An 18,465-nucleotide genomic window follows, 5' to 3' on the forward strand; every position below is an offset into this window, starting at 1 on the left:
TGCCATAAACAAACTTTACAACAAAAGGAATAAACTGTTGCAGAAAAGAGGAAAATCCCAAGATGCAAAAAACTTCCTTACCAGCCTCAGTAAGAAACTGAGATCCCTCATAAAATCATCCAAAGCTAGTTACGAAAATAAAATTGCCAAAGATTCCAAAGACAACAACAAGGCATTCTATAACTATGTCAAGAATCTAAATGGCAATGCTCAGATCTGCTCTGAGCTAAAACAGAATGGCATTAAATATACTGATCCCAAGGATATTGCCAATATCCTGGCAGATCGATTCAGTGCCAACTTCACCCCCCTCTCACCTCCTAAATGGCCCATCTCAGTACCAGAAGATTGCCAAGTTCCGGTAATAACGGCCACACAGGTAAAAAACGCACTCTCCAAAACTAAGAATACAGCATCCATGGGACCAAATGACATCCCAGGCTGTGTACTACATGAACTACAATATGAACTGGCACCTCACCTAAGTGTCCTGTTTAATCATAGCCTCACCTCAGGTTTCATGCCCACTGAGTGGCGCACAGCTACAGTTATCCCACTCCACAAGGGGGGATCCACCTTGGATCCGGGAAACTACCGTCCCATCAGTCTGACAAGCCTTATCTGCAAGGCCATGGAGCGTATTATCATGGAACTTATAAACAAAGACATTGGCAACCTTCAAACACTGGACCCCACCCAGTTTGGGTTCATGAAGGGCCGATCTTGTCTCCTGAACTTGACTGACTTCTTGGAATCAGTCTCCAGAGCCATGGACAAGGGTAAGGTGGTCCACACAGCCTATCTAGACCTTGCCAAGGCCTTTGACACCATCCCCCACTCTGGAATCATAGATAAACTTACTAAGCTGGGCATTAATCCCTACATCACCCAATGAGTTGCTAACTGGCTTACTGATAGAACCCACACTGTAAAAGTAGCTGACTCCAAATCCAGCTCCAGACAAGTGACAAGTGGAGTACCTCAGGGTTCAGTCCTGGGACCACTCTTGTTTGGCATCAACTTCTCTGAAGTACAGGCCAACACTAAGGGACTCTGGATAACAAAGTTTGCAGATGACTGCAAACTGGGAGCCATTATTGAATCCCCAAATGATGTGGATACTCTACAAAAGGGCCTTACAGAAACAGATGCTTGGTGCAAGAGCCATGGGCTCAAGCTCAATGCCAAGAAATGCATTGTTATCCCCTTTGGGAAAAAACATGTATCCGTGAATTACCATATAGGTGGCAGTACACTAAACACCGAAAGTTTGATAAGAGACTTAGGGACACAGGTGGACAGTGGTCTCACCTTCGATAACCACATCACCACAACAGTCAGGAAATCCTTCTATGTGGCACACCTCATCATTAAGGGCTTTTCATCCAGAAACAAGGAGGCCATTGTCCCACTGTACTCATCCCTCATTAGACCCATTATAGAATACAATACCCCGTTTGGTATGTACCTCTCAAGACATCTGCAACAACTGGAAAGGCCACAGAAATACCTCACTAAAAGACTCACATGCCTAAAGCAGATGCCCTACGCTGACCGCCTTTAAAAACTCCAGCTATACTCTGTCGCATATCGTCTACTCAGAGGCGATCTTTGCTTAACATACAAGGCCATGTCAAACCCAGAGCTGTTGGACATGCTAAACTTAAAGAAATCCCAATCCCTTAGAGCCACACGCTCCAGGGATCTAAACCATGTCATCACAATAAACAAAACATGCTGGAGGGATAGGTTCCTGACCCAGAGACTCCCCAGACTCTGGAATAGATTGCCCATACATGTCAAGCAGAGTGCCTCTTTGGTCCTCTTCAAAAGGAGCCTTGATGATTGGATGGGAGAAAGGAAATTCACCCCGGGGATCACGTCAGTCGCCCTGCTAGACAGGGGTCCAGGGAAGTAAATAGTGTGGGAAGAAATAACCAGGGAATTGTTATGGCTAGGCTTGTATAGGCCCTAGGGCTGATAGCCTAGTACCAACCTATGAACCTATGAGACACCAAAATCCAGTCCAGGAGAGACTGTGGCAGGTGTGACTTGCTAATATGGGTAGGGGAAGTGATTAGGTGCTCATATCCATGTAGGTTGATACAAGAGGTAGTATGGAGAGTTTGAACTGTAAGCCAATCTATGTTTGTGTCCCCTAGAATGATGGCTTCATTAAGGATGGTCTGTGAGAGGTGGTGTAGGATGTTCTCCAGTATACTAAGATTATCACCAGGGGGATGTAGATTGCTACAACACTTACGGTGGCAACGTTTTAAGTTTAATATTGGTAAGTAGCAGTTCAGCTGTAGAAAAAGTGGGTAGACGGAGGTTTGGGGTAGATATTGAGAGGTGGTCACGGAAGAGTATGGCTACCCCACCTCTTCTTTTTTTTTCTTGTGTCTATCAAGTCGTAGGATGTTATAGCCAGGTGGGGTAATTTCACTATCTTTATTATATGGTTTCATCCAGGTTTCAGTTAGGGTGACTATGTCAGGGGTATAGTTAGCTAACCAGGCATGGAAGTCCTGTACTTTATTTATTACACTCCTGAGGTTGATAGAGCAGAAAGATACTTGCTTTTTTAAGGGGGTGAGGTTAGTAGATGTTTGTACAAGAGGATTATTATTTATGGTAGGTTGGGAGGGGCCTGAGTTAGGGTGGATGTCTCCTGATAGAAGTAGAGGTTTGAAGTAGAGTAAGTGTTTAAAATGGGAGACATTCTTTTTCTGCATTGATGTGGTTGGGAGGGAGGGAGATAATTTTATCTTAGGAAGGGGAGTGGCATAGTTTGGGTTCGAAGGACTGGTTTGCAGAGGAGTCTTGGGTTTGGTATTTAGATGTAGAGTACTGTTTGTTGGGTAGAAGTAGGGCGGGGGTAAATGTGTGTAATAGGATGTGAGGAGGTATAAAAAGTAAAGTATAGGTATCAGAAGTAAGGCTTGAGGTTTGAAAGGCATGGTTTGAAGGTAGAGTATGTGTAGAAAGTGGGAAAGTTGAGGTGTATAAGGTACTATAGGGGAAGAGGTGTGTCAGTAAGGAAGTAGTTGGGAGGGGCAGGGGAGGAGCTGAAAGGGGTGTGGTTTAGGTGGATAAGTATAAAGGAAATGATATGGGGGGTAGGTGGGAATGGGGGTGGGAGACGAGCAAAGTGAGCCTGAGCGTAGCAAGGGCAAATGGAGTGGGACCCTACTGAGCAGCTGCTGAATGTGAAAAAAAAAGTAACAGTCAGCCCTTTGCCAGATTAGCTCAGGATTTCTTAAAGATATTGGAAATTATTCTTTTTAATTGCATAAAGTTAGTTATATAGTATTTTATTGGGGTTGTGATATCTCAGAGTGTAGTTTGGGAAGCAGGGTCACTATAGGATGTCAGGGTCTCAATGGTACTGTGCTCGCACTGGTGACAAAGAACCTCTACTTCAATGAGGAAGTAAGATAAATGAATATAGAAAGGCCTTAAGTTATATTTGTACTTAAAACAGTGGGGTAGTTAGTCATATTTTCTTTTCAGTCAGGAAACAATAAGAAAAGGCAGTAGGTACTCTGACTTGCTTGTATTGTATACCTTCTTACTGAAATAAAATAAACCAATTTTACCAAGGAGTTCTGTGGAAATTAGGAAGACAAGAATGTATAAGAGAAAAGGTTTAGTAGAAGTAGGAAACCAGCAGAGCATTCAAATAGTTTTAATTGTAGTCTGTCTTTATATGCTGTGTTAAGTACAGAATTGGGGAGGGGGCAGCTAATGTCCTGAAACAATCAGGAAAAACAGTAAGTACTTTGGACTTACTTGTTTTGCATACCTTTCTTTTGAAATAAAACAAACACTTGTAACCAGGCGTATGTGGGATTTAGAAAGACCACAATTTGTAGGAGAAAGGGTTTAGTTGTTGTGTCTTTCGGCTTTTCCCGGTTAGGGGTCACCACAGTGGAACTCCGGTCCGCTAATGATTGGCAGTAGATTTTTACGTGCTGGCTTGCCGGGCCTAACGCACAACCTTCAACGAAAGAACGCCCATTCACGCATGTCTCCACACAAAAGACCCTCTAACTGAGAATCGAATGGGCAACGTCTAACTGTGAGGCGACAACCCTACCGCAGCACCACCAAAAACAGCAGGGCTTTCAAATAGTTGAAACAGCTTGCAAAGGGAGACTGCTGTTAGGAAGTACAGTATGGGGAGGGGGCAAGCTAACGTCCTTGATGGAGTGCTTTACTTAAAAATAGAAATTAAACAAGGGCTGGCAATTAATTTTGTCTGGAGTATAAAACATACTTTCTGTATATTTTGAAAATAACACTCATCCCAAGGTTGCCCGGTTCTGTTAAAGAGCACTGCAGACCAATAGATCGAACTTGGCTTGGCGGGGATCCAGGGAAAGTAGATTAAAATGAGAAGCACAGGTATGAGCACTCCATCCAACGAGACAGGCAGCTACACCAAGGGGATTTTAAAAAATGGAAAAAAATGGAATATTAAAAAAAAATTGGACTTGACTAGGTCTTGTGCATCAACCAGTCATCAAAAGATATACAAACACATTTCTGTTTTCATTCTTGTTTTGGGTCTATTTCAGTGGTTCTATATATTCTTCTCAGCTGGGAAATATGTAATATTAAATTTTCCATATTCTCAATCATTTATTGAAAGTCTGATATTTTATATTCCAGGCAAGTGATACTGTCTAATTAATCAGAAAAAACAACAACATTTCTTCCACTACTTAGAATCAGTTATTTAAATTTTTTGTAAAGTCAGCATTCCTTACATACATTGATGCTTTTTGACATTGCAATGTAATAAACTATTTTTTATTTATTTAACATTTATTAACTGAGAAAGTCTGACTTGGAACAAAGCCAATTTTCAGTGGAGGCCTGGGGAGAAATACTCCAGATGCATGTCTTTGTGACGTGGGAGGAAACCAGAACACCCAGAGGAAATGCACACAAATACAGGGAGGACACGCAGACTCCACACAGAAGGCACTTTAGCCGAGAATTGAACAGAAGAACCTCTTACTGTGAGGTGACAATACTACCGCTACACCACTGCACCATTCTAGACTACTTAGAAGATGTGGATAAAACCAGTGTCATCATAAGATTTCATTAAGTTTTTAAAAGTGTCCATAGCCAAGAGTTGCTTAGAAGCCACCATTTATTGTTGAATTCTTGCTAATCTGTATATTTTAGTTTTATTTAAGCAAAACTGAATGTTTTTTTCTCATTTCAATATATGATCGTTTTCAACATCTCAGCAGAACTGAAGCAAGATGCGTATCTTTGGGTTGTGAGCATTAATTTACTCAAGGGTGCATTTTACATAATAGTTAAGGTCTTTACTTCATAGAAACAAGGTACATGATTCTGACCTGAGGTTATTAGCTAGGCTTAAAATAGCCCTACAGGACAGTACGCCTAATATTCAGCCCTGAACTCAAATATGTCACCTTATTGCAACACTGAAGGTAAAAAATGAAACGTTTCTGCCTTACTTAGCTAACAGAGGGACCATTTCATTGAATATGCCCATGTATATATTAAAAAGTGCTATTGTATCTTTCTGTCTATATCTATATCTATATTGCTGAGGTAGGTTAGTGTAAAAAGCTGATGCAGTGTAGGCACTAATAAATAATCATGATTAGTAATGGCTGTAATTCTAATTTTACATGTTATTTTTAAAAAGCTATTTCTTGTCTAATAAAAAATAAAATCCATGCAATAAGTGTGAAAAAAGTAATTTTCCCAATAGGATGTAAAATTTGTTGCTGCTGAGAAAGACATTATCATGTGATGCTCATGATTGAAAAAAATTAAAATAATAGTTCTGCATAGGCTTTGAATTTCAAATACTTTTCTAATGGGCTCTCTTGATCACTATTAAAATTAAATAATAACTATGTTATCCTTAGTTGGAGATATCTGCTCAAAATAAGCAAAACCGTGAAAATGGCCATGCTTTTCTACTTAATACAATTAGCTTTCTATACAATACAAATATTCTGAAAATAATTGCATTATCACATTCTGCCTGAAGGCTAAAAAGGTATTTGAGTGACAGGAGTTTTTTTAAGCTACAAAAAAAGATTTGATTACTTTCTCTGCGTAGAAAAGCTAATGCCTTCAACTCATCAAAAATCACCCAGCAAGGTTGCAAAGACCAGTCTGTCAAGGTATCTGTCATGCATAGCAAAGTGGGTAAATGATAATTTTGCTATATTGTAACAACAGAAGCTTCTAATTTGTGCCTAAGCATAATTTCTAGCCCGGAATTCTAGTGAAGACATTTAGCACATGGTTAGCACAAGCAGTGTTTACCCTCATAACAATCTTGGTACTTGTACAGAAACATGGAAATTATACAACAACCCCCCATTAATATTCAAAAACGTGCACGCTGATTGGTCAGCATGCATGTTGTAAATCAGAGTTATAGTAATGGAGAAAGGTCCGGTCACCCAGACTTTTTCCATTACTATCCTAACTCTTTTTCTACAGCAATGGAGAACGCAAGATCTCCGTTGCTTCACACTGTCTTGCTATGTTAAACGAGTTTAACATAGTGAGACAGCTTTAAAAAAGGCAATGGAGATTCTCCGTTGCTTTTTTTAAAGCTGTCTCGCTATGTTAAACCCATTTAACATAGTGAAACAGTTTGTAAAAAGCAACGGAGATCTTGCTTTCTCCGTTGCATTTGCCCACAGCTCTGATGCACTGCGTAGGCATACGCATGTGCAGTACATCAGAACTGCCACAGAATACCAGACAGCTGTGGAAGGGCAGCAAGGAGGCATTATACAATGCCATTATTTAAGAAAAGTAATTTTTTTCTTAAATAATGTCATTGTATAATAGCAATAACCCACTTCTGAGTGTGGGTAATGCTGGATTTACCCACGGTTGGCTTTGTTTGGCCACTTGGGCTTCGCCCTTGTGACCAAACCACACCAACCATGGGTAAATCCAGCATTACCCACACCCAGGCATGGGTTATTGCTATAATATTATCCTTCATTACACCTGTCTCATTCCTCCTCACTCCTGTCTCATCCTTCCTTACAGCTCTCTCATACTTACACCTGTCTCATCCCCCCTCACTCCTGCCTCATCCATCCTTACACCTGTCTCATCCTTCCTTACACCCGTCTCATCCACTGAATAGAGCTTTCATAAGCACCAATATCAGTTATCATTGTTTATTCATGGCACGTGCATTTTAAAGTAACCCAGATATAGTCACAGGTGAGTACATGCATACTTAACATATCTCTCCCATGCCCGCCTGGTTGTGTTTCCCCTCTCATAAGTATGCACTAGTTTGAACAACCCCACCCACGCAAACAATTATTCACACAATAGTAAGGAACATAAGAATACCCACCAGTCGCAATGCAATATCATTTCTAGTAAAAACAGATTACTTGATTTTATTTATTCTGGAGTAAAAACATGAAATAATTGAAATTAGATCCAAAGTTTTACTACAAAGTTCCCTGAGTGTTTGAATTTGGAAAAATATGCCATTTTAAAATGTTCTTATTATATCTTTCTTTTCTTTTTTGATTAAATAAGTTAAAATAATGTTTTTCCTTAAGGTTTGATGGGAGCTAATCTACGTAGAATAGAAATGAAAGTATGACAATTGTTAAACAATTTCTTCTGTGGTTGGTAAGCTAGTGAAATGGTGCCTGAAGCTAGACAGCAATTGTTCTAACACAATCTGTCAGACTAGTCTGTATTTTACAAAGAGACATTTATTTGGAGTTTTAACTTATGTAAAATGATCTCTTACTTTTGCAGTTACAATATCTATGGAAAATGTGTTATGCTGGAGCATATAACCCAGTCAAAGATGGGTTTTAATCAGGTAATTCAACTCTTCTTAGATAAGTTAAAAGCTGGTGTAAACATTATGGATTTAAAATGTCATGAAAGAATTGTTTTTCTTTCACAGAAGTTAGTAATTACATTACATTTAATTTGGTTTCGATTCATCAAATAGTAAGGTCTGATAGATACTTAAAAGAAAATTCTACAAGATGAAAATGTATTTCATGCATTTTAATGTCTATTTTTGAAGTCAGTAATGTATATTATACTGCAAATGATCATCGATTATTGTAAAATGTAAATATTAAAATATTAAGACAAGCACTGTAGCAGAACAAGGTGAATGATATTTGCTAAAGATGTGATAATTATACAGCATATATATATATATATATATATATATATATATATATATATATATATATATATATATATATATATATATATATCTATAGATTCACTACATAATCTCGAAGTCTTGAACTATCGAATTTGAAAATCTCAAGACTATATAGCCGAAAACCCTAAATGCCGAAAGACCAGAAGTGCGAAATTCAAAATCCCAGACGTACAACACACATACAGCACACACATACACACAACTTCCCCCGACAATCAAACATATCATCCTACACTGCAGATAAGCAAGGGGACAAGCTCCCCTGCACCCCCCACACACCCCCTCCTTAAATATACTAACTCCGAGATCGCGCAGACACACAAGGAAAACTCACACCTACACATTTTATAGTCCCTCACACACACACATCACAGTCACAACACACATTGACACACACTAAAGCCCCTAACCAACACACTTACACTTAGATACTTACCTGAACTTCCACCTATCCATCAACAAACCGCAGCACCAGAAGCGGTACTTCAATATCTCCGAATATCGGGAATTTGAATTTTGCTCTTCTAGTCTTTCAGCATTTAGGGGGTTTGGCTATATAGTCTCAAGATTTTGGAATTCGATATTCCAACATTTCGAGATTATTTAGTGATTATATACATATATATATATATATATATATATATATATATATATATATATATATATATAAAAATGCATCCTAAAGTTTAAAAACATCTTCCTAAAACAATGATACCTAAGTAAAAAACATAAAAAAGCAACCGATGTAAGAACACCACAAACTCTATTTATTAAGCACTTTTCATCCAGCACAGTGGCTGGACTTCTTCAGATAAAAGAATCAACTTCATAAACACTCTTAAATGTTTCAACAATCCAGTCATGTGACCAATGTCTCAAACCTCTTAACAATGTTCAGTTAACACATCACTTGATAAAAACACCAGGTATAAATAAATTTACTGTTGACTGAGCAGTGAAAGATGAAGGTTTTTTATTTAGGGGAGAATGTATTATATTGTTCTTTAGTCAGGGGTTTTAACTCTGTATTTTTAAATATGGTAGAACTTTTATCAAGTGATGTGTTAATTGGACACTGTTAAGAGGTTTAATTGAGACATTGGTCACATGACTGAATTGTTGAAACATTTGAGTGTTTATGTTGATTCTTTTATCTGAAGAAGTCCAGCCACTGTGCTGGACAAAAAGTGCTTAATAAATAGAGTTTGTGGTGTTTTTCCATTGGTTGCTTTTTTTATGTTTAGTCAGTTTGTCAAGTATTTTTTCATTTCCAATGATACCTAAGTGACATACTGAAAGAAGTGTGAGTCTCATGTAACCTAAAACAAAAAACGGCCATCACCAAATAGTGAAACGTGTATAGATATATATATATATATATATATATATATATAGATCTAGGACGTTTGATCGAAAGATCAAACTCCCAAAAGGGGGATCATACTTACGCTAAAGTGCTTTTCACTGAAGAAGCACTTTCATGTAAGTATGCCTGTTGCCAAGGTCGTACTAAAGTGTGGTCCGCACTTTAGTACGACCTCGGAGGAAGAATATTAAAGTATGTGTTTAGTGGTTATGGATTCGGACGTTTGATCTTTCGATCAAACATTCTAGATCTCTCTCTCTCTCTTTATATATATATATATATATATATATATATATATATATATATATATATATATATGTATATGTGTATGTGTGTGTGTGTGTGTGTGTGTGTGTGTGTGTGTGTGTGTGTGTGTGTGTGTGTGTGTGTGTGTGTGTGTGTGTGTGTGTGTGTGTGTGTGTGTGTGTGTGTGTGTGTGTGTGTGTGTGTGTGTGTGTGTGTGTGTGTGTGTGTGTATGTGTACAACACAAGACTAAAGTCAGACCGGTTTCGCCATCAGCATGCCTTCATCAGTGAGATTAGCACGTAAATGGACAAAAGCATTAAATACATAATCGATACATAGCACCACTTCCTATTGGCTAATCATAATTGCTCATTATGTGCAGTTTGAAAAATCCCCCTAGCCTAATGATCCAACTTCTGTCTTTATTATTTAAAATGGAATGGCAATCCATTTTATTCAACCTGTTTCCCTCTACATGCTCAATAATAGTAAATTTCAACTGTGCTATAACATGATGAATGGTATGTTTATATAGGGAGCTAGACATCCTTTTGTTCCTGATGTCACTAAGGTGCTCTGAAATATGAATCCAAAAAGACCTGGAGGTTTGGCCTACATAGAAAGCAGAACAGGAACAACTGGCTTGGTATACAAGACAATCTGTGCTGCAATTCTCCCCAAAAATTTATATCATAAACCTTAAGGGTATTTGCACTCATAAACCGCTTGGACTTGAGTACATGACTACAAGAGGAACAATGACCACATGGTGTACAACCAATTAACTTGTCCCTAAATAAAGTAGCCTTTTGCTTAATAACTTCAGTTCTATGTTTATAGTGACTGAAATATGACCCTAATGTCAGTCCCCGACAAAAGGAAAATAAACATTTAGAGGTCAAAAGTTCAGAAAGCTTGTCATCAGACCGTAAGATGCCCCAATACCGATCAACAATATCCTTAAGGACATTGGTGTTGCATCCAAAAGTCGTAACAAACCTAATTGTGACATCTTCATCCAAATCCCTATGCTTTATTTCAACAAGGCAAGTCTCTGCTGTTTTGAGGCCCAGTCACTGGCACTTATAACATTATTGAATTCATAACCCCTATTTTGAAACCTACCTATAAGGTCCCATTGATAATGTTGATATGATTTTTTCAGAGGAACATATACGTGTAATTCTAAGAAATTGTGACTTAGGAATGTTTTTGATGATATGTTTGGGCTGAAAGCTAGAGGCATGAACTAATGTGTTATACTGAGGATGTTTACGAAAGACCTTGGTACTTAACATATGATCAGGTTCTCTAGTAATGGTAACATCCAAAAAATTAATCTCCACAGCATGCCAGTTAACTGTAAACCCAATACCCCATTTGTTCTCATTTAAATATTGTATAAATCCTTGCGAATATATGCTATCTGCCCTCCACACAATCCAGCAATCATCCAGATAGCATCTCCAGATTCAATCTCATGTATGTATAGATTGTGACTGCTGTCATAAATCAATTGCCCCCCTTCCTGTTGAAGATTGATCTAAGCAACTGTAAAGTCCTACACTTATACCACAACAATGCTGGTGTGAAGGGCCAGACACAGAGATGAGAAGATGTGGACCAGACACAGAGACGTGAAGGCACGAAACTAACAGCAGCAACACAGGAAATTTATCTGGCAGCTACATCACACCTGCATTAGAACACCAAGCAAAGAGTGATTGGGCAGTCAGAAGAAAAAAAGAATGCTGGAATGCTCCATCAGGAGCATACCTGCATTAGAACACCAAGCAAAGAGTGATTGGGCAGTCAGAAGAAAAAAAGAATGCTGGAATGCTCCATCAGGAGCATACATTTTGGAAGGAATACGCTAAAGTTTCCAATTAAAGATCACTGGTTAGACCACACTTTGAGTACTGTGTGCAGTTCAAGCAGCACTAAAAGGACGTGGACATCATGATGCTGGAAGGAATGGAGTGGAATGCTATTAGAAACATTCATAAGGTTGTGGACGAGGATGCTGTTACAGGCTTAAGGAGCTACAGCTCCTCTCTCTTGAGACCAGTGCAGAAGGAGAGGGAACAATATCATGTCAGGGAGGTGCAAAAACATCATAGCACAGGGAGAGGAGCAGGCAGCAGATGGCAGAGCCCGAATATTCCAGGGATCTTCAAAAATTCTTTTCACGGTAAGGATTGTAAACACATGAAATATAATGCTAGAATGTGTGATGCTCAGGGCATCCATGAAGACATTCAAAAGAACATGGGACACGATACAAACTGGTAAGGTTGAGAACGGGAATGGAGGGGAATTAGAATGTTAAATTTAATTAAAAGTAGCAGAGTAAATAGGATTTCTACCATCAGGAAAATGTAATATTGGTAATTGGTATTATATGCTGTGGGTGCCATCGGCAGGCCTGCCTCTTCCTTCACGCAGAACTCGATCCCTACCATCATCTTTTTTCTTCCTTTCTATTGACTATCGTTAAACATTATTCTGTGGCTGCACCATCTGAAGGTACCTGTCATCTCCTCTCCAAAGGTGTAGTGAAGCTTTTCTCCTCCCTTCCAAGACATTTGCTCAGTTGCTTTCCACCTACTCCAGCAATCTTTTCTACATATCTCTAAACTGTTACTGCTATTGAGAACTTTTTACTTGCATATAGCCAAAACACCAGTATCAATTCCCTTAGCATATTTTATCTATTCTTGAAATAAAGTTTATTTTAAAACACTCTGAGGCGAACAACATATTTTTTTAATAAAATAGTATCACCATTGTAGCTGCCTTCACAAATGAATGGAGATAAATTGCTCCTTTGTATAGGCAGGTGACAAGCCTTCCGGCTGATTCCTCTTATGTATGATATTGAATGCTGCTGTTTCTTCTGTGCCTAATACTTACATTTTCAGAATCTTCCAAAAAAGCTTAAGTTCCAGTTATATTTTTAGGCTGTACAGAACACCTTTAATGCCTCTGCAGTGCACTATGCTAGCACAATTTTTCTCAACAGGAAATCGTCCATAGTTCTGTTACCTATACACATCTCATAAAGCATCTTCATGTGCCTCTTATTATATCCAAAGCAGCCACAGAGTGAATAAAGCAAACTTTTTTCATTAATGTAACTAACAATTAAAATTTCAGTCACTGGTCTGCCGCTAACTTGACTCCCTTCCACAGATTCCCAGATTTGATGGAAATTGTTTAATCGTTCTATCAGTATCCTTCTGGAGAGAAGCACCGTTAGACATATTGCAGTTCCACTGAACTATGTCATGTTATGTATTAGGGGAAATCCACTCTAATAAAAGTCAAAGAAAGAAGCAATAAATCAGCATGATACATGACATTCTTTCCTCCCTAAGTCCATCTTTACAGGACAGCATTTATTCCAGTAAGACTCCTTTTATCTTCTGCCTGCTAGGGTATTTATCTATGCAGGGCAGGACAACTAACTGCTGGTGGACATATGCAGAGCAGGATTTACAGGTCTGGAAAGAGTACACCATCCCCATTGCTAGCTAATCTGATCTCTTGTCATTCTGACTGCAAGTACTGATGAGAAGCTTGCTGGTTCCCATAACCATTTCATTGCAACCCTCTGCATGACCACTTCCTTGGTTTTGTACTCAGGCTGCATTCTGTTGTTCTGGCCATTTTGCATTCTTGCTATCTTTTTGTTGTCTTCATCTTCTGACAAACTACCATCGGCCCAAATCACCATCTTCCTCTGCTCTTATTCCTATAATGCAGTTCTCCAGTGCTCTAATTCTGTGAGGACCCTATGTGCCTGGACTTCCTCTTTGTATCTCATTCCGGGATGTTTCACCTATACGCTCTCCAGCTAGGCTTTCCTCTTCACCTTCACTATTAATGTAGGAAGACTGTGATCATTGCAATGTCTTTTGAAGTAGCTTGTGTCTCTGATGCTCTTGGAATTGCCCCACCCCCTCACCACCACAAAATGTCATGGGGAGCACATAGTCACTGCTTAGGCCTTCCACCCATAAATACTTTAGCCTCTTCCAGGGAGACAAAGTATTTTCCCTGACATCAGTGTACTACCTAAGTCAACCTAAACAGACTTCTCACAAGATGTTTCTGATATGCTGGCAAGAAATACTTTGGATATGGAGCAGATCAGAGCATGTTTTTAATATTTTTATATTGTAGTCATGGACATCTATGGATTTTGAAAACATTACTTTTACAAAAAGCCATCTTTGACTGAGAGTGGAATAAACATGGATCCTTTCTTGAATTTCTACTACTGGCTCTCCTGCCCCTGAATCAGTGTTGTCTGCCCATTTCTTAAGTAACTTTGCATTGAAATATTACACTTGGACATGCCTGCATGTATTTTTCCAGTTCCTGCTATGGTATAGTAGCAATTTTATGATTATCACTCTGCTCCTGTATTTCAGAGCATTTACAGATTCAGCCAGTCTCTTTATCTGTCATTGTTTATAATTTGTTTTTCAAGCTTTTATGGATTAAATATTTCCTGTGTCTGCAACAAAGATCTTCTTTCTCCTCAATTACTGGGTTTCTTGTCCTTACTAAAGTGGTCATATTTGCAGGACTGTAGGTTCATGAACAACCTGTCCAATATTTTTTTAAGGATTTTTGGGATTTCTTCATCCAAAGGGTTTCCCAGAATCCCACTTTCTCGTTTCAGTACTAAGGACACTAGATAAAGAATTGTATAGAAAATGTGTTGTACAATATAACACAGGCTTGGACCTTAAACAAAAGAAAGCATCTTATACTGAATATTATTGCTATAGTCTATGTCACTTCATGTCTGTTTCTGTGTTGAATATCTCCACTTTTTGACTTCTTTTAAAGTCTTTAGTTAGAACTGCTGCTCTCTGCACAGCGACAACTAGCAGTGATCTGTATAGTCATTGGTATCTCACACCGTAATTCCCCCTTCTAATCTGTGTAGATGCTGATCTCTCACAGTTTAAGTTTCCCTTAAAGTATCCTTACTGTCCATTTTTTTTAACTACTAGAGCATATAATCTGCACATAGCTGAGTATTGCTCATCAAGTTCCTTGTCTTATTGACTTGTTCGATATTTAAATTTCCCCTGACTCCTCCCTAGTAGATCAGTAGTCATGGATATGCACTTCCTGACTCTCTTTGTAGCCATTTGAGTTGAGATGGGTATTCTGATGCATTTTAGTAATCACCTCATGTACACTGACAAACCACTTATTCATATTAAAACAGATAAAGTATGCGAGAGTTAGGGTGAAGACCCTACACATGAAACAACTTATGATGAGGCACTTACAAGTAACCTTCCTAAAACACTAAGACCTCCTACAAAGCACAATCAATAAAAGAGCCCTCAGCCATCACGTTAACACTTTATTAAAACACCACCCACGGCTACATATACTAACATTGTATCCTATGGATCTACTGCTAAACTCTTAAGCCAAACCAGCACACAGCCAAATTTCCTGGTCATTGGTGATTTTATAGAGAAGCACACCGATATCTCCCTCAGCTGAATAAGAGTCATGTTTAGCTGTCTTTCTGGAGATAAGATCCATCAAGTCACACAGGTATTCATGTCATTGAACCACAGGTACCAGTATGACTCTTTCATAGTCCATGTAGATGCTAATGACCTGAGATATACCTCTGTTGACTAAATAATGTAAGACATGATTGAGCTCACTGATTATGTGTCTCGGGAAGGTACGAGCCCAGCCGTATGCAGCATAACACCTTCTCCAAGGAAGATGTCACATTACCAACAGAAAATTATTGGTGTTAACAATTGTCTTAGCTTCTGGTGTCAATCTAAGGGTTGACAATACTTGATTGATTGGGAAGACATGGTTGAGAGACCACACTGCTTTCCTAGTCTGCATTTATCCCCTCTAGGCTTTTGAATATTGTTATAGACCTTTTCCACCCCATGGTACCTTTTTTAGACAATGACAAAATGAAAAAACTCCCATTATAAATGAACATACAAAGAAATATCTGAAGGTGGTACTGCCCAATGCTAGATTTCTTAACAAGAAACTCCACTCCCTGCAAGCCTTCCTCTCTGTAGAGACATCAGTGTAGTAACAGAGACATGGTTTAAAGTGACAGAAAGTTTAAAGTCACAGAAAGTACCCCAGCTATGCAAGGTTATAATGCCTTTCACACCTTTAGACCTTTAGACCATCTACTGCACAGGAGAGAGGAAACAGTGAAGGAGTCCCATTCTATATTAAAACCAACCTCACATTCAGACTAGTTATAGTATATGATCCACTGGAACTCACATGCACAGCTCTCCATAAACAGGGTGCCAAACCATATCCTTACAACCTAAAGGTTCCCCTCCATGTCCATGTCCAATATAATATTCATGGGGATCTTAACTATCCCCTCTATTGATTCGGAATGCTATGACACTTTTAATGAACAAGGCTAGCAATTCCCACTTTGTTAATAACAACATCTTAGAAGAGTTGGTCCATTCTCCTACCAAGGGTATAGACATCCGTGACTGATGTTCTTCACCCAATGTAAAGTCTTCACTCATTAGATCTGACCATAAGGCAGTATTGTTTGAAGTAAAAATTAAATCTGGAGATCCAGTGAAACCAAAAACCTTTAGGAACTATTCCAAGGCTAATCTCTCCTTACAAAGTGACACTTTGGGTAAATTCCATGCATTTACAAAATCTCTATACAGCCATATTTATAGCTGTATAAAGTGAACTGTGCCCATTTATATTAGGAATAAGACAAACTCAAAAGACAAGCCACCCTGATGGAATCATAATATCAATCAGTTATACAACAGAAGAAAAAAAATCTTGGCAAAGCATAGAAAGAACAAAGCTAAAAGTCCCATGAACAATCTAAACAGGCAGCTAAGAGGGTTAATTAATACTTCAAAGTCTAAAGCTGAAGAAAAAATAGCTTCTCAGGCAAAGGGCAGCCACAAAGCATTCTACAGCTATGCCCATAACCTCAGAGGAAACACACAGTCATGCACAGAAATTATGGTAAATGGCATCACCCCACTGAACTGGAGGCCATTGCCAACCATTTGGCGGACAAGTTCAGTTCAACCTCCCCCCCACTCCCCTCTGGATAGTCCATAGGAAATACCACATAACACAACCCCCCCCAGCCATTACTAGAGAACAGGTCATCAATGCACTTTCCAAGGCCAAAAACCCTGCTTTGGTGGACCTGGATAACATCCAGGGATGCTTCCTAAATAGCCTGAAACATATCTTCTCTGGTCCACTTAAATCACTTTACAACTGGAGCCTAACATCATGTTTTGTGCCCAAGGACTAGAATATGGCTACAGTCATTCCCCTGCACAAAGCAGGTCCTCATATGTATGGCTATGAAAATAATCATCATTATAAATGAGGATACAGGTAACTTGCAAATGCTGGACCATCAAAGTTTGGCTTTGTTCAAGGAAGGTCATGACTATTAAATCTGATGGACTTTTTTGAGAGGGTCACCAAAGCACTGGATGAAGGAACAACTGTACACACAGCTTACCTAGTCTTGGCCAAAGCTTTTGATACAATGTCTTACTCAAGCATTATAGACTAGTTCACTAATTTAGGTCTAAACCCATTTATCACCCACTGGATAGCCAATTGGCTCACTAATAGGACCTAGGAGGTAAGAATAGGTGAGACCACCTCCACAAAGATGCCAGTCACCACCAGTGTCCCCCAGGGATTTGTATTAGGCCCACTTCTTTTTGGAATCTATTCTCTGAAGTAGGAACAAATCCTGAAGGTTTATGGCTGACTAGGTTTACAGATGATTGCAAGGTGGGGGTTATCATCAACTCCCCTCCAAACATTAGCATTCTTCAGGAAGGCCTACCTCTGACTAGAAAATGGTGTCAAAGCCATGGCCTTAAACTCAATGCTAAAAAATGCATAATTGTACCCTCTGTTGATAATATGCCCTAAAAGTTGACCCAGTGGTCAGGGATCTGGGTACACACGTAACAGTAGCCTTACCTTCAACCACCAAATGGCCACAATGGTGAGGAAATCCTTTTATGTTGTACAACTTATAAGTAAGGGCATATCATCTAGGTCCAAAGAGGTCATTATCCCACTGTACTCTGCCCTTATAAGGCCAATCATAAATTAGAATACTCCCTTTGGTATGCACCTGACCAGGCATATGCAGCAACTAAAGTGATCTGGAAGGTTCTTTACAATAAGAATACAAGGTGCAACAAACCTGCCTGATGCAGACCTTCTTAAAGCCCTTTCCCTCAGCTCAGTCTCCGATGGATTCCTGAAGGCTGATCTATGACTGGCTTACAAGGCATCCACAAACCGCTCACTTATGAATCTCCTGCATATTCATAAGGCAATGACTACAAGAAATACAAGGTCTGGGGACCTAAATTTTGTCTGTGACTTAAACAGAACATGGTAGAGACACAGGAATGTGTCCCAGAGACTGACCCTCCTATGAAAAAGGCTTCCCATCCATATGTAGATGAGTTCATCTATTACCCAGTTTAAGAACAACTAAGATCGCTGGATGGGGAATAGGAAATTTTCAGTGGGCCTGGCACCCATGTCCTT

The sequence above is a fragment of the Protopterus annectens genome, chromosome 11.part0 (genome assembly GCF_019279795.1).
Source record: "Protopterus annectens isolate FY-2018-M chromosome 11.part0, PAN1.0, whole genome shotgun sequence".
Taxonomy (NCBI): Eukaryota; Metazoa; Chordata; order Ceratodontiformes; family Protopteridae; genus Protopterus; species Protopterus annectens.